At 35.3% G+C, this 21,779-nt stretch overlaps 1 protein-coding gene, 1 non-coding gene and 1 pseudogene across 15 annotated transcripts in view; 1 reads left to right on the top strand and 2 right to left on the bottom strand.

Annotated features, from left to right (window-relative positions):
* RNF111 (ring finger protein 111) overlaps positions 1–17,587 on the bottom strand; it is a 71,283-nt gene extending 53,696 nt beyond the window's left edge. For 8 of the 14 annotated variants that reach the window (XM_039865461.1, XM_039865460.1, XM_039865458.1 and 5 more), the window contains exon 1: positions 17,207–17,530. The gene's annotated coding sequence lies outside the window, so the exon portion shown is untranslated. Of the gene's footprint in view, positions 1–16,989; positions 17,115–17,206 lie in introns of those variants that run through there. The other 6 variants (XM_039865465.1, XM_039865464.1, XM_039865463.1 and 3 more) reach the window with 5 other exon arrangements.
* LOC120604712 (uncharacterized) lies at positions 975–1,091 on the bottom strand (annotated as a pseudogene).
* LOC120604638 (5S ribosomal RNA) lies at positions 11,418–11,536 on the top strand. The gene has a single exon (XR_005653388.1). It is a non-coding gene; the product is annotated as a 5S ribosomal RNA (ribosomal RNA).
* Positions 17,588–21,779: the final 4,192 nt, after the last annotated feature.

Here is a 21,779-nt window from a genome sequence, read left to right on the forward strand (position 1 = left end):
GAAAAGTCAAGTAAAAAGGCCTCTATGACTCAGCACTCAGATTCTGATTTTTAATACCCTTCTTCAATATAAGGAACCAGGGCTACTTGGATAAATGGCTGATTCTCGGGCTGTGGCAAAGGAAAGAAAAGATCGGGCTTTTGTTTTTCATGTTCTTGCAGTGATAGAACGAACATAAAAAAACAAAAGGACAGGGCATATCAAAGGGACGCTAGACCCAATCTGAAAGAGCTTGCCATAGACAAAACTATTGTAGCAGCAAAATACATAACACAGTATTAGATTCTAACCCAAAGTATAAATATCCATCAGTCCATATTGATATAAATGATTGAATCAATAAATAAGTAGGAGAGAGACAATCTTCCTCACAGAATTCCAAATGATTTATGTAGATAACATCCCTCCAGGAGACAGAGGTTAAAAACTCAGTATTCCTTTTAGTGACTTCTTCAAAAGGAAAGACTAAGCAGAGAAGAGTAACTACAGTTACAATGAAGAAATCAGACCAACACCGACCAAGTGATCAAGGTTAATATCATCAATCACAAGTCATGTTGCTAGCAAGGGAACTCCATCTCTGTGGTATTTTCCCAAAACCCACAATCAAAATGAGAAAAACATTAGGCAAACCAAACTGAGAGACATTCTACAAAAACCTGACAAGCATTCCTCAAAACTGTTAAGGTCATGAAAAACAACAAAAGACTGGCACTGTGAGACCAGAGGAGACCACATCCTCATAATATCTGGAGTTTAGTTAATAGTAACATACTAATTTGGTTTCTTAGCTGTGACAGATGTACAATAGGTAAGATGTTAACAATAGGGGAAACAAGAGAAGAGTATATGGGAATTCAGTGTACTACTTTGCAACTTTTCTGTATATGTAAATCTATTGTAAAATAAAAGCTTCCCCCCCCCCAAAAAAAAAGGGAAGGAGGAACTAGGATAGAGTTTGGTTTGGTTTTTAATGCCTACAGCACCTGGTCTTCCTAGGTAGTTTCCCATCCAAGTACTAACCAGGCCCAACCCTGCTTAGCTTCTGAGATCAGACATTGGGGTTTGTTCAGGGTGGCATGGCCGTAGACCATGGACTGTGACTCCACTGGGATGTGAACCCAGGACCTTGTGTGTGTAAAGCAGACGTGCTAACCGCTACACTATGGAATCACGTCCTAGGATAGGGTTTTATTTGTAAATTTTCCCCAATCCCTAGGGAAGGGAGGAGACAGATGAGTGACAAGGACCTTATTACCCTGCTCTCCAACCTCACCATCCCCTTGCTACTGAAAGTAATATCTGCAAAAATCTTACAATGGACTACCAGCAGAGGGGGAGTGGGAAACTAAAGCTGAGACTACTAAGGGGGAAAAAAGGGCCTAACACCATCTGGTCACTTTACTATGACAGCAAGGCATGTATCTGCATACCCTGGGAAATTATGTATAATTCATGGAATTTCTATAAAGAAATTTTTAAATGGTGTCATCTTTCCAATTATCACCAGGAGTTTGGCAAATAAACATTATTTCTTGGATTAAAATGTTTAGCTATCGTGCATTAATAGTCAATATGTGCACGAAGCATACATGTACCCAAGTGTATATAGTTATGTGTATATGTGTGTTTTTTCAATTTGTTTGACATAAAGAGTAAAAAAATAAAAAAAGGAAAACCTAATATGAAACGAGAACAACTAGGTAGTACTTCAAAGCACTAACAGCTACAGGGTCTTAATCATTACAAACACAATGATCTAAGTGGGAACTAAGACAAAATACTAGAATTAAGCCACTTATTCTTATATAAGACAGGAAATCTTTGGTCCCGACTTTGACAACCTTGGTTTGGTGTTGGACCACAAGAAATAACCTTCAGCTAGAACACATGACAAATTAAGTATCCATGCGTTGTGGAACCAACTGTGTCCCCTCAAAATTTGTTATGTTGAAATCCTGACCCTCATTACCTCTGAATGTGACTATTTATAGGGCCTTTAAAGAGATAATTAAGGCTAATAAGGTCATATGGATGGGCCCTAATTCAATCTAACTGGTGTCTTTTATAAGAGGAAGAAATCTGGACACACACAGAGTCCCAGAGAAAAGACCTTGTGAGGATACAGTAGGAAGCTGGCCATCTGCAAAGCAAGGAGAGAGGCCTCATGAAAAACCAGCCTGCCCACACTTTGTTCTTGGACTAGTCTCTAGAACTGTGAGAAAACAGATTTTTGTTTTTAAGCTACCCAGTCTATGGTATTTTCTATGGCAGACCGAGCAAATTAATACATCATGCAATTAATGTTTCTTGAGTATTTTTTTAAGGTTTTATTTTATTTTTTGCATCTTAATACACATTATTTACTATTATTGTCATTATTTTTTTTAACATTTTATTTATTTTCCCCCTCCCACCTCCAGTCTGGTAACCACTAGTCCATTGTCCATGTCCATGTCCATGAGGTGAGTATTTTAAATGTGCTAGACTGTCCCAAATATTGCAAATGCAAAGATGAATAAAATATAGACCTGTCCTTAAGAAGTTATAGTTTAGCAGTTAGGGAGACATATCAGTAAGTAATTAAAATACAAGTGTTATGATAGAAGTATGCACTGAAACAAACTGGTATAAATGAAATGTTCACCATATTCTCAAATGACACAAAGCTGAAAAGGGTGACATATAAACTGAATGACAAAATCAGAACCTGAAAATAAAAGCTTAGAATGATTAGCAAAATCACTTAACAAAAACTTTAATAAAGTACTACGACTAAGTTTTCCTTATATACAGATAAAGACATAGGGGAGGAATTTTTTAAAATGTTTTCCACTAAATAATTTGCCTAAAGTCAATAACAGGGTAATATTCAGAGACATCCACTCACAAATGCTTCACGTTGTAATTTTGGTCTAATTCTATAAAAACAGTATACGATAAAATCATCTTTTTTTTCGGACTCAAATATCAAAGTTTTCTGGTCTGATTTTATCAAATTTTAAAGACTTCTTCATAAATCATTACCATCCAGTCACTTTTGTAAAAGTAAAATGAAATAAAGTGAATTTTACCAGCACCTTCCCTCACAAGGATTATTTTCTTATAACCCCAAAATTTGAACGAAGAACTTCCCCCAAAACTAATAACATGAAAAGATGTATGACAATAATAACAAAAAGCTCATAAGGAAAACAAATAGAAGTAAACTGCTGTAAATTTCTTATATTGTACATGAAATAGTTTATTATTCCTTGAAGGCAGACTGAAAAGTTAAAGATGCATAGTGTAAACCCTAAAGCAACCACAAAACATAAAAAAAAAAAATAAACAAGTAATTATAACTAATAAGCCAATAGTGGAAATAAAATGTAATGCAAACAAAAAAAAAAAGAAAGAAAGAAAAAGAAAAAGAAAAACTAAAAAAACAAGCCTAAAAGGAGTAGAAGAAAAAAAAAGAACAGAACAGATGGGACAAATAGAAAACAAACAGCAAGATGATAGAGTAAAACCCAACTATATCAAAACAGGGTGCTACTGGCATAAAAATAGAATGGAAAGTCCAGAAATAGACACATACATACCATCAAAGGATTTTCAGCAAGAGTGCCAAGATAATGGAGAAGGAATAGTCTTTTCAACAAATGGTGGCTGAACAACTGGTGAGCCATGCGGAAAAAATCTCTACCTCACACCAGACAGAAAAATTAACTCGAAAAGGATCACAGACTTAAACCTAAAAGCTAAAACTATTAAACTTCTAAAAGAAACATAGCAGAAAACTTATGTGATCATACCATAGACAAAGATCTCATAGGTCACAAAAAGCACTAACCATTTTTTAAAAACCGATAAACTGAACTTTATCAAAATGAAAACCTTCTGCTCTTCAGAGATACAACTAAGAGGAAAAGATAAGCCAGTGAACTAAAGACAAAGAAAATTACAAGTACATGTATTTAATTTATATGTATATATAAGCACCGCACATAACTTGAATCCAGAATATATGTAAAACTCTTACATCTTAATAAGACTCCCAAAAAAGGATGTAAAGTACAGCATAGGGAATATAGTCAATAATGATGTGATAACTATGTGTGGGGCCAGGTGGGTACTACTAGATTTATCAGGGAGATCATTTCTTAAGTTACATAAATATCTAACCAACATGCTATACATCTGAAACTAATATAATATTGAATGTCACTGAACTGAACTGTAACTGAAATTTTAAAAAGACAACGCCCCCCAAAATATAGGCAAATGGTTTTTAACATTTCTTACAACATATATACCAATGGTGAATAAGTACATGTCAAAATGCTGGACATCTTTAGTTATCAGGGAAATGCAATTAAAACCACAGTGAGATACAACTGCACACTCAAGTAAAAAGCTAAAACTAAAAAAACCAAAACCACCAGATGTTAACAAGGATGTGGCACAACTGGAATTCCACAAACAACTCTTGGCAACTTCTAATGAAATTGTACATACTTCTAACCTATGATCCAGTAATTACACGCTAGGAATTTAAAACCATTCCTAGGTTTGAAAACAGGTATACAAAAAGATCTGTATATGAATATTCATAGCTTTACTCATAATAACCAAAACTGTGGGGGGAAACCAATCAACAAGTGAATGGACAAATTATGATACATAGATATAATGGATACCAAACAGCAACTGACAACAAGAAAGAACTACTGATACAAGTACTGTAACATTATGGATGAATCTCAAAAACATCCTGCGAGGAAAGAAATCAGATACAAAGTATCTATATGATTCCATTTATATGAAGTTCTAGGACAGGCAAACCTAATTTGAAGTACAAAAAAACAAAAACAATAAAACGAAACAATGGTTGTGCTCTACAATGGAAAGAGGAAAGAGGAAAGGAGAATGGGAGGTGCATGAAGAAACTTTCTGAGGCAACAGTCATGATCTATATACTGATATATTCATAAGGATTTGAACACATTTGGCAAAACTTAACAAATGGTAGATTTAAAATTTGTGCATGTTATTATATGCAAATTTTACCTTAAAAACAAAGAACTGTAAGCAACTATTCAACTCTAGAACTCCAATATGCTTGACTAATGGATGGTTAAAGGAACAAATGGAGAAATATGTGATAAAGCAAAAATAGCAAATTGTTAATGGCAGAATCTGGGTGATAGGGAGATGGATGTTCACAGTATGATTTTTTTTAAACTTTTATGTTTTAGATTTTTTCATAAGAAAATGCTAAAGTGATCATACCATAAGATAGATAAATGTCAAATCACTAGTACACCTGAAATTAATATAATATTGTATGCCAACTAAACTTTAATAACTATGAAAATGAAATGATAAAGAGAAAACATCTGAAGAAACTAAACACAAAAGAGTAATACTATATAATTCTATTTACATGAAGTTCTAGAACAAACGAAACTAATCTATAATGTTAAAAATCAGATCAGTGGTTTCTTGCAATAACTGGTGGCAAAGGAGCAAGAAAGAACTTTCTAGGGTGATGGAATGTTTTATATCCTGACTGGGGTGTTGGTTACATGAATATATGTATTTGCCAAAACTCACTGTAAAGTAAAATGTGTGGCTTATATTGTATATAAATTAAACCTCAAACTGATTTTTAAAATACGTTCACTGTAGAAAATCTGGAATATACAGAAAAAGCACAGGGAAATTATGTTCCCCCTAATCGCACCATCCAAATAAAACATCACCATCTTTCCTTCTCTTTTGACAAAAGCCATGCCCACTGGAGATAAAAATACATCTTACTGTTTTCCTTAAAGGTAATACGGAAATACTGGTTAAGCCCTGAATTTTGGAACTCCTTTCTGAGGTGACTCAAAATCTACTGACTTAAATCCCTTCAACTCCATCACTGCTGTGAGTCTTTAGCGAGTTACTAGCCATTCTGTGCCTAAATTTCTTCATCTGAGAAATGAAAATATTTAGTAGCTCCAAGGGTTGTTATAAATTTTAAGCAAAAAGATGTATGCACATGCAGACTTCTATTACTGTTTTTAAAGATGAAGAATCAATTAGCTTTCAGAAAGCATCCTGGCAAAAAAGTCCACAAACTTCCCCCTCTGAAAATATTTTTTAAACAGGCCCTCAATTCTAATCTAACTTATTTGAGTGAACCTCTTAAAGATCAGACCAAAACCTTGAGTTGTTAAAGACCCAACGCAAAGGATGTGGTAATAAATAAAATAAAACAGAAAACTAGTTTGGAAAGATGGCTGTTGCCTTGAGAATGTAAAACTGCCCAAGGAAACAATTTCTCCTTGAATGAAGTCCAACAAGTTTCAGATAAAAGTTGTTTTTGCTCTGCCTATGTGATTTAGGTCAAAAAATGCAACCTGGAGAACATTAAAGAGTATGTTCTAAAGAATGAGAATAAGAGTCATAGAAAAAAACCAGGAAGTGTTACTGATGTTTTAATGATTGAAGATAAAGGCATACTGAAAATTGGATCGGAGAGAACACCTCTGGATGGAGAGCACACCCATAATGTGAATTTAACTATATGAAAACAAGAAAGTAATAATTTAAACCACATAGATTATGCTTGCTATTCTGCACAATGATTATATACCCAGAAAGAACACAAAATGATAAAATTTTGCTGTTTTCTAGTTGGTCTTACTTCTCATGTGCCTCTCATATGAGCATCTTGCTGTGCTATCAGCGTCTAATGTTTAGAGCTATTCATTTTCTCCATAACATGGTCCATAAACGCAGACTACTACTACACTTCATTTGGTGTTTAACAATGAAAAATGATTTGTTCCAATACTAAAGGAAACACAGGGTGTATTGGACTTTGAGAGACGGTATGTCTATATTTTATATTTAATGGGCAACTTTAGGGATTTCCAAGATTATTCTGATTAAATGACATTTTGGTCTTCCATAGATCTATCTATGTATTAAGACAGCAAAGTGAAAATCTTTGCAACAAGAAACAAAAATAGCAAGCTATTAAACAATTCTAGGATAGTGGTTCACAGAAACCAAGGATTTATTATCCTGTATGCTAATATCAGCTACGCTATTCAACAAACCTTTTTTTTCCTACCAGTCATTGTTGAAGGTGATAACTAAGATAGTTAAGATGCTATGTTACCCAAAAAATTTCATATTCTAGATAAATATAGTAATCCTAACCCGAATGTGATATATATAAGTCCAGTCAACACGCATTTACTAATATACGTTTTGGGCAATATTCAGAATTTTGGTCTCAGTACACATCAACTGTGAGTTATTCCAGATAATCAGAAAAAGCAGCAACTGAGTTAGTAAAGATGATGGGAAAGAAAAGAAAAGATATTTTAAACTGAAACTTGTTCTAGGTAAAGTAAGATAATTGAAAAGTCCTAACCTTAAAACAGCTATCCAGAACTGTTATCTATGAGGACAAATATGCATTCACACTGGAATAAAATGGGTAAGTCCAAGAGTCTAAGAAGAGGGTTTCAGAAAGATCAACCCAGCTATGTCAAACAGGATAAATACAAGTTAAGTTATCCAAACTTTTTCCATCCCAAGCATCTAGGATCAGACCAGAATCTGAAAATGTCACTCAAGTAACAGATATTAATTTTGTAGTAGCTTATTAATATTTTAGAAATTCAATATCACTAATAATCCACTAGCTAACACTTATTACTCATTGTTTTCATTCAATAAATATTTATTGAGAGCCTATTATAAGCTAGGCACTGTTCTAGGCCCTGTGATCAGCCATGAACAGGATAAAGTCTTTGCTCTCGTGGAAATTACATGCAAATAAGGACAAACAAGGCACAAGTAGACAAACTAAAGATTAAATTTTGGAGAGAAATATGTGCTACTAAGGAAATAAAACAAATGGTAATGGCTGACCATCAACAGGCTCCTTGTTAAGCTAAAGCCCTCAATCATGAGATGGAACCAGCTACCAATTGGCCAAGTCACACAGTTCTAGAGGAAGAGCATTCCTGGGAAAGGAAACAGCAAGGAAAGATCATATGGCAGGAATAGGCCTAATGTGAAAGGAACAGAAAGAGGTTTTGGAATGGGCAGAAAGGGAGATGGTATATTCTGGGATCAGAGGTGGTCAAGGGCCAGATCATGTACAGCCTGTAAGGAACTATGTGCCATGTTTTTATTTCATTTTATCCTCACTAAAAACTATTATCTGCAGGGAACTGAAGATTACAGAAGTTTAGTGACTTGCCTAAGGTCTGAAACAAATGTCTGAATCTTAATTCTTATAAAGTTGCTAGTATTGCTCTCTCTTTTTTAAAACTAGTATAGGGGCATTCACATGTTCACTCACAACTTCAGTTCCCATGGCCTTATTTTTATGTAAGATTATTACATTACTCAACTACAACTTCTTGTTTACCATGGAGATTTTCAAAATTTAGCCTCCAGAGTGGGAGAATGCTTAAGTTCTAATAAAATGTAGTAGCTGCTACAAGATAAGAAGACCAAATACTATGGAGAAACAGAAGGAAGAGCTATTGATTCTGCAGGAGAAACCTAACAGAAGTTTAAGAGCTGATCCCTAACAGATTTCCTCAGGAGAATAAGAATGAACACATATCAGAGGAATGGCAGGCAGGAAGATGGTTATAAAAATAAAATGGCCAATTTTATTCAGTACTATATGTAGTTCTTTAAAGAAATGCAGAAATTACAACTAAATCCATGAAAATAAATCACATTCTGTAGATGTTCTGTAATAAAAATCATATCAAAATTTTCACTTAATAAGACTACTTCATATTAAAGAACATAGTTGTTAAAGTAGACTTAGGCTTACAAAGTGAACCTATTCACCGCATATAGGAAAAATTTATTTATTCACATATTTAAATATAATTTGACCACGAAGAGTTGGGAAGAGAGCCCAGTTTCATATCAATAATAAAACTTGATCCTGGTAAAACTGTTATATTTATCAAAAGCAAAAGTTCATGTATTTAAACATGGTAAATTATACACATCTATCTCAAATTTCCTTACGATTCCCACTGACAATAAAAGAAAAATTTTTTAATCTACCCCTCCCCCCAAAAAGGGAGCTAGTAGCAAGTAAAAGATAGCAACAAAATCCTACCATCTGACTGACAGCAACTCCAAAAAGAGAAAAAAATGACTAAGACATCAAAACTAATACAAGAACCTTTCCTAAAACTGAAAGACATAGCCCTTGCTACCTTTGTCCTCAGAAACTACCATTCTCATCCACTCCACTCCAGTAACAACTTCTTGGCTATTCCTCCAGCAGGCCAAGCATGCTATTACTATTCGATCTACCCAAAATACTTGTCCCCCAGGATATCCACAAGGCTCTCTCACTCACTTCTTTTAGGTCTAGTTTCCTTAACCATGATGACATTCCTAACCACCTTATATTTAAAAAGCTAATCCTACCCCATATCTTCTTTTTCCAGTTCAGTTAGTTCCAAATCACTTTCTGTAAAGTCTACTTGTTTTCATACTAGAGCTGAGTCTTTGTTTTCATCACTACTATGTGCCCCAGAGCTTAGAACACATAGTTGGCATTCAATAAATACATGCCACATTGCTATTTAAAGTAATCTAAAATTGTGATACAACTATACTGGGAGAAAGGGTGAAGGGAGAAGTGTGAACTCCTTTTCCATAAGCAGTCAAAAGATAATGCAGTTCTCAAACTCTAATTGTGAACCTCTTTATACACTTAAAAATAACCCAAATAGCTTTGATTACGTGGGTCACAGCTTTTGGATACAATACTAGAAAATAAAGTTAACAAAGACTTAAAATTTATTATTTAAAAACAGCAGTAGTAAACCCATTACATGCTAATATAAGTAATATTTATGAATATATTTTCCCAAAAAATTGAGAAGAGTGGCACTGTTATACATTTTTACTTTTTAATGTCTGGCCTAAGAGAAAACTGGATTCTTTTATCTGCTTCTGTATTCAATCTAGTAAGAAAATCCAGCTCCACTCGAATATGTAGTTGAAAATGGGCAGAATATATCTAATAACCTTTTCAGATAAGTGTGAATATTATTCTTTGATACTATGCTAAAATTTCACAAGTATAATTTTGTAAAGGTTAGCTGTGTTGTGGAATCTGAGACCATATCAATGAAACCTTTTATATAATTTCATTAAAAAACTATCACTCTATCTTGCACCTAAGTAGATCTTTTACCCACAGCATGATTTTGTAATATCGTGCATGGTTCATTTGAAAATAGTTGGCCCACCAAGTTATACATATCTTCCAAACACTGACACATTTCATTAAACAATGGCAAAAAAAAAACCCCAAAAAACAAAAAAAATCACATTTGTTAATATCATCATCAATATCGTCAGAAAGGTCTTGAGAAGCTGCTGAGCTCATAATGGCAGATGTTTTCCAAAAGTCTCATTTTTCCTTGAAAGCCTGAATTTTATCTTGGAAATAAATTCAGTTGTTTTCCCTGAAGTGACAGGCTTACTTCATTTATTTTTTATGAAATAGGTACAAATACCCAAGTTTTTTTAAAACTTGAAAAAAGCAACTAGTTTGCTAGTCCAGCTTCAAGTCAATTACAAATATTTTTCTTCAAGACATGCATCATACTTTGGTATGCAGTAGAAGTGCCTTATAACATTCTTCCCATTTCGTCACATGCAATATTAAAAGAAATGTATTCAAGGGTCAAGATTATTAAAATTAACGTTTTACTGCTTCATAAAGGACATTCTTAAATGATACCTTTTCTTTTCCTACAAATGTGTGGAGATGAAGAATATAATGGCTGTTAGTACAGATTTTTGCCACTGTCTTGCTATGCCCTGCAGGGCCAGCAGTTTTACCCAATACTGTGCTTATACCATCAGTGCAAATGTCAACGTAGTTAAGTAGCAAAGAAGTTGGTATTATTATGAAATTGTTGCAACCTAGCACATCTTCTGAAACATTTGGAGACCCCTCTTAAGAATCCACAGATGATACATTAAAAACTACTGCTCTGCAGATACACATAAAATAGTAAGAGGAGGTACATCACCAGGGAAATAGCAAGGAGACTTAATTTTCCCTGTACACCCTTTGAACCTTGTGAATTCAGTATCCTTTGCATGTATTACTTTTGTCTTAAAAAATTAAATAATTTTTTAAGAAAAAACTGACATCAAAAGTAGCCAAGTAGACATATGAGCATACTATTTAAAAATACAAAGGTAAATACCAGAAAAGAAAATTTTAAGAAAGTATTTCCACCTAGGAAATAGAGCTAGGGGGTTAGGGGAGGTTGCACAGGTACTGCTGTTTTTCAGTATAAGCCTTTTGGAACTGACTTTTTAAACCATGCACAGATATTAATTGCTTCAAAAATAACCATTCAGTCTACGGCCATGCTACCCTGAACAAGCCTGATCCCGTCTGATCTCGGAAGCTAAGCAGGGTTGGGCCTGGTTAGTACTTGGATGGGAGACCACCTAGGAAGACCAGGTGCTGTAGGCATAAAAAATAAGGGATTGTAAACTGGCAATGTCCTTGACTAAAGTAAATAAACAAACAAACAAATAAATAAAATAACCATTCAAAGATGCTTGGAAAAACTTATACATTAGGTTTAAAAAATAAAGGGAATACTCCTCCACAGGTGAGAGAATGGCTGTGAAATATATCAAGATGTAAAAGTAACTGCGTGGAATAATGTTACCTGTGAGTTTCCACTCATATAGAAATATTATTCTATATTATAATAAAAATTTTTCATTTAAAAAGCGACTTAAAAAGCAACAATTTCTTTCAGATTAGAATATTTGATGACTTAGTTAAAAACAGTTAAGTATGTAAACCTTAAGTCATTTTAACAATTAAGTAGTTAAACCCTTCCACACTTCCACACATTCACAAAATAAAGTAAAAAAAACCTTTTATTTTTTTCTTCTATTTCATTTGATTACAACTAAGATCAAATCAGAATCACTTCTTTGAAAAATAGAATAAAATAGTTACTTTATGGTAAATAAACTGCTAACTCTTATATAATTATTTCATAAATAAAATCTTCATGGAAATATAAACCCACTATCAAATTCTAATTTAAACTTAGTTTCTCAGAGGATGTCCTGATCCAGGAAAGAAGAGATTATTGCTATATAAAAATAGATAACTCAAAAGCAACTTGGATTCCCCACTTAAAGGAACCAGGGCTCCATGGAGAATGGTTGGTTCCAGGACTAAGACAGAAAGGATCAAGATGAGGTTGGAACATCCTAATGTGCCAGAAAGAAAGGAAATACTAAACAAACAAACAAACAAAACACTGAGAGAGTATGTCAAAAAGACACAGCAGCCAGGGTGAAGAGGCTCCCATTGGACAAATCTGAGACAATTTAATCACAAAAATAAAGGCAGTAATGGATTATAAACCACTGAATAAAATGGGAAGTACGTAAGTCCACACTGATAACAGATGATAAAAGGATGCTTCTTCCTACAACTGAATGTCTACTGATAAGGTAGAAGAAAAGAAGAGTTAGAAAATAGCCATTTGCAACTATCGAAGTAAAGATCAGTACAGGCAAGAGTCATCAAATGGATGCTAAATCCAGGAGAGAAATTTGGTGAGGATACAGAAGATCTAATTGGAAGCAGGATATGTGCACCATCTTAAAGTTATCCCTGCAGACTGCTTATTAGGTGCAAGGGGAAAAATAATAACTAGATACTGTAAAGAAACCAGACAACACTATGACCACGTAGCTAAAAATTAACATCACCAATGAGGGACAGACCCATGACATGTGTTTCTGTATCATATCCTGAGAGAGATATAAAATCCCTGGCTACAGATGTATAACCTGAACCTAATTATGAGGAAATATCATATACAAATACAAATTGAGGAATATTCTATAAAACATATAGCCTATATTCTTCAAAAACGTTAATGTAATAAAAGACGAAGGCTAAGGCACTATTTTCAGTTTAAAGAAAACTAAGATATGAAAACTAAATACAATTTGCAATCCTGGACTGGCTCCTATGGGGATAATGCTATTAAAAAACAAAAGCTATTATTGGGACAAACTGACAAAACTGGAATAGGGGCTATAGATTAGATAAAGGTACAGTATTATCAATATTAGATTTCTTGCATTTAATAACTGTTCTATAATAACGCAAGAGAAGACATGGAGAATATTTAGAGACGAATGGGCATAATATATGCAATTTACTCTGAAGTGATTCAGAAAAGAGAATGAGAAAGCAAAGGTGACAAAATGTTAAAAATTGATAAGTCTGAGAATAGGATATTTAAGAGTTCTCAGTACTATTTTATATTTTTCTGTATGTCTGAAATTATTTTGAAATAAAAAAATTTAAGTAAAGGCAAATTGGGATGTAAAAAGATGGTAAAAACAAATGATTTATTCTGATGCCCTATAATACATCCAATAAGTGAAATAAGTACAGCAGTGACTCGGTCTGGCACATAGCTTGCTACATATAAAATTTCTTAAATTTTTAATTTTCTAGAAAAAGAAAAATGTTTTTCAAGTGACCACATAAACAGTAAGATGTAGACCCTGTATACTCTCAGGAAAACACAAAAATCTACACTTTAATGTTAACAGTACACTCTGAGCAGCTCTTCCTCCAATAAACTGTAAGCTTCTCATAGGCAAGCCGAAGGGGCCCGCTCTTTGTTATAACTCAAGCACTGACACAGTGTCTGAAATATGACACTCATATTCGTTGAACAAATGCTAATATAAATTATTTTAAATACATTTCTAAATACGAACATTTTCAAATCTCACGAAAGCATAGTATTATTAATACTCACATACCTATCACCTCAACCCAACAATTATCAAGATGACACACTACTCTGAAGTATTTTTAAACAAATACCAGACATCTTATTTCTCTTCTTCATTCTTCAGTCTCCCTCTCTTAAAAAATGGGTTTTCATACATAAACATGTCATTATCATCCCCAACAAAATTAACAGTAATTTCTTGATATCATCCAATATCTATCTACATCTAAATTCCCCCCCCCGCCCAAATGTTTCAAAAATGCCTTTTTACAATTGGTTTGAGTCAGAATTTAAACAAGGTCAACACATTACATTTGGTTGCTACACATAACATATTTTTAACCTTTCTTTTTTCATTGTCTATCAGCAATTACGAAAAACTAACAGACAAAACAATTTCACTTGTAGATTCTCTGGAATCAAACCCACTTAATGCATTTGCTGTTCTCTTTGTCTGCAGCATTCTTCCCTCAGATTGTCACTATGGCTGGCTGATTCTTTCCAGTCACTGATCACAAATCAAATATTCCCTCTAAAAAGAGGCCCTCTCTAACCACTCAATCCATAGCAGAACTCCGCTTCCATTCATTCTCCTTTACCTGGTCCCATTTTCTTCATGGCACTTAACACTATCTAAAACTATTTTGAAACTATTGTTTCCCCTGGTAGACTGTCCACTCCACAAGGGCAGAGTGTCTTCTTCACTGAAGAACAATTCTAAGAACATGAGACATTCAATAAATACTTACCAAGTGACTAATAATGCAGTACCTCTATTTAAAATGTAGCTCAGTAGTATTTGTTTTTAAACATTTGTAGCTCACTCCTCATGTAATGGTTTAAATTGAGTACCTGTAGAAACCTGGGTCAGCTGTTATCAAGAATCTGTGAGCTGCAGGAAAGTAAGAATAGAGGTATATGGCATTCAAATGTAATTCTGGACTTTTACTGAACAGTGATCACAAGTTTCTGAAAGAAAAGTTATTCAGGATGATTTCAAGAGCATCATCAGGTGTAAAACAAAAGTTTTGTTTTTTAGTATCATATGAGAGATATTAAATCATGAGTAATATCTACAATGGAAAAGAAGCATTACCTGGAACAACAAACATGGCTTCGCCACAGTTTTCTTTTTCTAATATACAGTATATATCATGAAAGAATTTGTACTCAGTACAGAATTTCTTTCTGGAGATTGGATCATGATGAATGCAACAATAGGTACCAAAACATCTCATCAATTAAATTTGGGATGTAGAGAAAACTAGAGTTATCTATCCCACATTTCTCATTTAAAAGATGAGATCTGAAGCCCAGAATGGTTAATAGTAAATTCATAGATTTAATAAATAGCAAGCAAAGCTAGGTCTAAAATCCAGATCTCCTGACTCTAGCCCAATACTTGTTCATAAGATAATATCACCCATAAAATGTTAATGTCAAGTCACAACATACTTTAACACTATCATTTTTATTTTTAGTACTGCCACTTTATTTTCCCTATTAAAGTCAAAACAGGGGCACATACAATTATGCTCTAAGTAAAGTATGGTTGTAGAGGCACTTCTTTGACAAAATACTAAAAGAAATATCTAAAAAAATCTACTTGGTTTGATTCAACGAGTTTTTTATTCTACATTTTACATTTTAAAGTGAAATTAACTATTTAGGATTATCTGCTGACTATTCCTTTGCTTTAGACATGTAAATGTCTATTCTTGTTCTTATTTTAAACATCGGTGTAGCTATTTTTCAATTACCTGTAGAAATAAAGTACTGAAATGAAATTTGTCAAGATGTAACCTCCATTATGATGTATTTTTCACCAAAATGAAATTTTGATTATATCTTTCTTCAAAAACCAACTCCAGTGAGAACACACAAATGACCAACAGACACCAAACAAAAGGGAAAAAGTAACAGAGAATCCCCTCAAACAATATATAGCATCCCTGATGAACAAAGAGAGACTCTACTCTTCTTACTTTTTCATATAATTTGTTCAGACCAATTCATAAACTCCCTCAGTAGTTCTTAGAATACTATTCTGAATCTTAGGCAGCAAACAGACAAGCAAGAGAGAGATTTCATTTGCTCAAGGTTAAATGACAAGAGCTCGACTAAAGTAAAATAATTCAAGGCTTTTAAGAACAATTTAAGAGTCTTTTCAGAGTAAAAGGGCTTCTTTCTCATCCTATCTGTTTTGTCTCACAAACACAACCAAAGATTACTGTTTAGCATAAAAAACAACATGGCTTACTTATATTGACATGAATGTTTTTACTAAACACATAGTAACAAACTATCAAAATGTAGTTCACCCTAATAAAGCTAAAACCAGTGTTACAGAACTTCTATGTAATACTGAAATCACATTCTAACATTTGAAAACAACGACACAAACAAAAATGGCAAAGGAAATGGAACTTCAGCTTATCTTTTCCCTAGTCTGTTCATTTTAGTTGAACAGGTCCCCAAAATTAGAAAATTAAACCTAAAATACCACATGAAATGAAGTTTGGATTAAGTCAGGTTCAAAAGCTTTAAGAACTATAAAATAAGGTCTATGTCAGCTGGCGTCTTACGACTCCAGAGTCCTAAATTCATACTGTACATAAAGAAACAGAAAAGCATACAAAACAATGGAGTCACTCCAAGTACAAACATGAACGAATTAAACGAATACCTTATACTTCCTGGTATTTTTTAAACGTTAAAACTTAGACTTGCGTTAACAAGTACCTGTAAAGATCTACTATAACCTGCTTAACAACTATTGAGAAAACCCTCTATTTCTGCAGTATAGAACAGCTATTTCCACTACAGCATTGCCACTGACTGATAAATTATCCAAGGACAATAAAAATATCAAGCTTCTTTTTTAATGACCAAGCCAACTCTATACAAAATCTAACAAGCTCTGTATTTCTGCTGTTTCGCGGACGACGTTTCCTTGATCACATAAGAAGGCAACTCCCCAACCGTCAGGGCTGACTTAGCGTCCTCCAACATCCCGGGTACGGGTTACTACCTTCATCACCCCATTGTCAAATCGCACTCCCACGCCTCGGCCCTCAGCCCCCATCCTAAGACTCTAGGGAGAGTCGAAAAAGAAATCCCCTCACCCACACTCTCTTACTGTGTGGGGTGTGGGTGTGTCTGCAGATGAATGCTTTGCTCAAACACAATAAAATCTTCTGCGGAGACCCAGACCCTAAATCACTACGCAGCGAGCAATAACCGGCCGGTGGCCGACCCCAGCCTTCCGCGGCCGCAGCCCTTCCTCTTTCTCCCCTCCAGGCCGGCCCCTCCCCGTTGCGCGCGCGCGGCTTCAATCGATCCCCTGGCCCCCTCACCTTAATCATTAGCCACCCTCTTCCCAGGGTCCTAAAATCACTGGTCCCGGAAGGAAGACAGGGGATATAAGCGTGGAAAAAGATGTGTCGAGAGCCAGTGATCTGCGCCTCAGATCTCGGCCTAATAGGCCCCTATAGTCAAGAGCAGCGTCTGTCACTGCCACCGCAAGTGTACGAGCGGCAGCGCCTGGTTCGGCCCAGCTCACCCGGCTTGGGTTCGGAATGCCTAATTTGGTCCCACAGGAACTCCTTCCCCGAAGCTGCGGGCGTTTCTATGCTGCTCGCACCGAACACCTCGCCACCGTCGCCGCCACTGCTGCTGTTCTGCCGCTACCGCCGCCGCCGCCGCCTTACCAATCCCTCCTCTACCAAGAGAGCACGACACTCCGGGGCTTTACGACAGTTCGGAAAGTGAGAGCGCTGAAGCCTTCACGCCTCTATTAACATCTGTTTCTGCGCCTGCTCAGATTCTTTTTTCTCTCTGTCCCGCCCCTTCTACCCCGGCCCTGCCCCCTTGTATTCACTTTATCAGTCTGTCCGCGAAACCGAGTGGTGTCGTGAAACTCGTTGCAGTATTTTGTTTTCCTTGATGATTGTGCGTTCAATGTTTAAGCAGAATGCTGACTATATCTTAGCTAGTGTTTTTGTAACTGTACTACAGAATTATTGACCATACTTACGGTGTAATTAAACAAAAATATCATGGTTTAGTTGTCTTTCGCAGGAAGTGATACCCAAATCATATTCCCTGATGACAAAGCTCATGGCACCTCACCATTAAGATGAATTTGCTTCCAAAATCGGATCAAGTACACCTGAAACTTACTGAATTTCATTAACCAATGTCACCAAAAAATAATAAAATAATTTTTAAAATACCAAAATCAAAAGTGTCATACATATCTTGGAAATTGGCTGTAGAATCACACGTGCCTTCTTAATTATTTTATAAAAAGCAGTAGGTAGCAAATGCTTCGTTATGTGCATTAGGAGGATGTAAGCTTTGGAATCAGACAGACTTCATTTCAAATCCCAGTGATGACAGTTAGCTGTTTGACATCTTAGACCTTTATAAATCTGTTTCCAAAAAGTAGTCAATTATACCTCGATAAAAAAATAAAAGCATATCTAAAACCAAAAAAATGTTACCTCCTCTATAAATTGAGATAACATTGTTTACTGAAAAAAATCTTGTGAGAGTAAATACGACAGCTTACATAATGCTTCAAACATTATTCACCAATTGAGTGTTTGATAGATATTAATTCCCTCCCTCTGTCATCACTCATGTTCTCCATTTTGTTCAGTAAAGAAGATATTTAAAAATAAGAAGAAAGGGTAGAAGGCTGTACGAGGAAACTGGAAGAGCATTGGACTCGGATTTTCCCTCAATCCTCCTCTTTTCTTGCTCTGAATATAAAATTCTGCCAAGACTATCTTATCTACTGCCATGGTTGTAACTGCTATAGACTCATAATTTCTCAAAGTCATGTATTTACAGACCTATATTTCCTATATTTTTAGACCTAACCTTTTTTCTAAAGCTCTTGACCTCTGCTCCTCAAAGTAGGCACTAGACACATATAGCTGTTGAGCACGTGAAATGTAGCAAGTACAAATTGAGAAATGCTATAAGTAAAAAATATACATCCAATTTCAAAGATACAATATAAAAATTATAAAAATCTCAAAAAATTTAACATTGATTACACATTAAAATAATATTTTGGATATATAGGGTTAAATCGATGGTTCTCAGGTGGGGATGATTTTGCCCTTCTCCCCTCCCCCCCCTAGGACATTTAGCAACATCTAAAGACATTTTGGTTGTCACAATTTGGAGCGGGGTGTGTGTAGCTCCTGGCATCTACTAATAAGAGGCCAGGGATGCTGCTAAACATCCTACAATGCACAGGATAGCTGACCACAGAAAAGAATTGCCTGTCCCTAAATATTAATAGTACAGTTGAGAAACACCAGGGTTAAATAAAATATACTATTAAAATTAATTTGACCTGTTCCTTTTACTTCTTAAAAATGGCTACTAGAAATTACGTTTATAGTTCATATTATATTTCCATTGGACGGTGCAGACTGATATAGACCCAAAAGGCTGTTTACTGGATATGTCAGTTTGACTCTAATCTCCCACAGGCATCTCTAACACATCATGTCCAAAATAAATAAATAAATGCAGGTATATTGTATTTACACTGGCTCAATCTCAGTCTTTCCTGCCTCAGCCAATAGGACCAAGTTATCTAATTAGAAACCTAAAGGTCATCTTTGATTACTCCCTCTTCCTCATTCCCTACCTCTAATCAACATATAAGTCCTTCCACTTCTGCTTCTGAAATAGCTCAAATATCAAAAGTCAACCCGTTGCTCTGCATACTCTGCATCTTTAGGTCTTTAGTATCTTCAATACTCCTTTGTTTAATATACATTTATCAAGTACTTACAATGTGCTAGACATTGTACTTGGCACTGTGAGTACTAACTACATAATCACACTCTTATTTGCAATGTTTTATGAGACCCAGAAAGCAAATCTATTATTCACACTATAATGTGGAAGGGATAGGATGATGTAATAGTGCTCTGAGAACACAAAGATGGAAACTGTAGTCAAACCAAGAGGAGGTGAAGTTTAAACTAAATTTTGCAACATTAATGAAGACAGTTAAATAAAACAAATAGAGAGGGGATCCCAAGCAGAAAGATCAGCACATGCTAAGGTACAGAATGCTGTTCCTGAAGCAGCATTAAACAAATTCTCTATTAGAAACTACTGAATGTGCCATGCAGGGAAACTATCAAGAGACGAGGGAAGAAATGTAGATAGCATTGGATTAAGTAAGGCTATTTTTGCTAAGATTAGGAGTTTGAACTATTTTATACTTAAACCTATGAGACATCATTAAAGGAAATCAATCAGAGGAATAACAATCAGATTTGACTATTAGAGATCCAATTTTATAAGCAAACTAGAAGGTGAATTCGAGAGAGGCAAGAGTAGAAGGACAAAGGCCAGCTGGAATAGCACTTAAAAAGTTAGGAGAATGGTAGAAATGAGAATGAGAAGGGACAGAATCAAGAGATTAGAAGACTGAATAATAGGGTGATGGTGCCACTCACTCAAGAAGGGCTTGAAAACACACATTTTGGGGTTTGGGACTTTCGGTTGAGGACAGCACAAGGGAGGAGGTTGAGAGAAAGGAAACGATTACTTCTTTACTGGGCAAGTTGAGTTTGAGGTGTCTAACATTTACCCAAAGTGGAGATTCCAGTAAGCTGATGAATATATGGGTCTGGAACTCAGGAGGTCTGGGCCGAATCTAGAAATTTGGACTCATTAACTTATATGTGATAGCCAAAGCAAAAACTTTGAATGAGGTCACCCAGAATATAATGAGAAGAAACAGATACCTGGGGAAGTCTGATATTTTAAGAGGTGAAGAGTGAAAAGAAGTTTCAGAAGGATATGAATGGAAAACGGAAGAAAAAACAAGAAAAGTAGATAACAGTCCAAGTAAGAAAAAGAGTTTCAATATCAAAGTGGGTGATCAATAATATGAAATGTCCATTAGTATGGCAATAGGAGATCTGCAAACAAAAGCAGTTTCAGCAACTGTCCTACATTTTGGAACAGGTTTTCAACTGGGGTGATTTTGACCTATACAGATTATTTGACAATGTCCAGAGATATTTTTGGTTGTCACAACTGGGAAGATGCCACTGACATATCATGGATAGAGGCCAGGGGTGCTGCTAAATAAACATCCAACGATGCCAGAATAGGCCCCCACAACAAAGAATTATCTGGCCCCAAATGGCAATAATTCAGTTGAGAAGTCCTGGTTTAGAAAAGACTGAACAGTGTAGTTAGACAAGGACCAGTACTTTTTCATGAAATTGGTAGTAAAGACAGACACATATCTAGAAGGATATGGAGTAAAGAAAGTTATGCCGAAGGGAAAAAAGCCAGCAAAAAATGAGAGGTGAAAGATAATGGAAATAAAAGGATGCTCAAGAGAGGTAGAGGAAATGGGATTGACTCAAAGCTCAGATGGAAGAATTACATTGGATAGGAGAGGGATAGTCTTTTTACTGAAACAGGTAAGGAGGAAGAGGAAGTGATTGTACAAATCAATTAAGTTTGTTAGCTTCAGGGGGAATATTGAGGCCTTGGCTCATTGAATGACCTTGATTTCTCTGTGAAACACGAGGTAAGGCCATCTACTAAGATATCAGGATTTTGAAATGACTGGGTAAAGAGTAATTAGGAGAGAGAGATTGGAAAAATCAGAATAGTCACTAATATGATGGCAGGGCAAATATTAGATGGGCAACAAATCAAAGACAGGAAGCCCAGAGCAGAAAAGGCATGAGACTGAAAGGACAGGTAGGACGAGGTTCTATTTAGAGAAATAATAGTAGATTATTGGGGTGGGAGATATCTCTCACCTGAATTTCGTAGAATAGTTTCCTGATCTCTATGCTTCTGCTTCTGCCACTATCACCACCTCTCCCCCGCTTCAACTTTAAACCACTACCAGAATATGGCAGAAAC

The sequence above is a fragment of the Pteropus medius genome, unplaced genomic scaffold (genome assembly GCF_902729225.1).
Source record: "Pteropus medius unplaced genomic scaffold, Ma_sr-lr_union100, whole genome shotgun sequence".
Classification (NCBI taxonomy): Eukaryota; Metazoa; Chordata; class Mammalia; order Chiroptera; family Pteropodidae; genus Pteropus; species Pteropus medius.